Below are 724 nucleotides of genomic sequence, written 5' to 3' on the forward strand. Positions count from 1 at the left end.
CCAGTCCGCTGGGTTTTTCTTTGGAGGAACCCCCCAAAGGTCCCTGTTCGGGCTTTCCCTGCCCACCTGCGTTGAAGGGTCCCAGTCACGTAGAAAATGTCGCGATTTTATTAATTTTTTGACTTTGGGGTTAACTGTTGACTTTGTGGCCTAGAGGAGGAAAATAGGAAAGCCCCAGATTCTGAAGTGATTCCCCTCCTGGGAGCTGAGGTAACCACAGAAACTGGGGTGGCGGGGGGGGGGGGGTGGGATAATTACCTGGTGGTGTGTACTTGCTTTGCTGTCACAACCAGTGTGGACTGGGAGATGGCTTAGTTGAGCTGGAACTGCCTAACTGGGGATGGGGACTTAAACCCAGGTTGTCATTCCTGGTCTCACTCCCCAACCCCCAACAGAGGAGGGGGCTTCTCAATGTCCAATCCCTTCATTCTCTGCCCCCAACCGGGTCTAGAACATGGAAGTGAGAGAGATCGGGCTGGGACGGGTGGGGGACACTTGTCAAGGGGTTGGAATGGGAAGTGGGGGTGGGGAGCATGGACTTGCCTTAGGCAGCTCGTGGGAGGCCTAGACCTGCGCACCATGTGTGAAGGCTAGGAGAGGAATGCCTAGGCGGGAGGAGGGCTCCAGGGCCAGTTCCTGCTCGCCTGGCTTGAATGGGGTGGCACAGTGAGAGCAAGCACCGATGGCCGAGAAATCGAGCAGTTCTCGCTCCCACCCTGGCACA

Source organism: Myotis lucifugus, unplaced genomic scaffold, assembly GCF_000147115.1.
Source record: "Myotis lucifugus unplaced genomic scaffold, Myoluc2.0 scaffold_92, whole genome shotgun sequence".
Taxonomy (NCBI): domain Eukaryota; kingdom Metazoa; phylum Chordata; class Mammalia; order Chiroptera; family Vespertilionidae; genus Myotis; species Myotis lucifugus.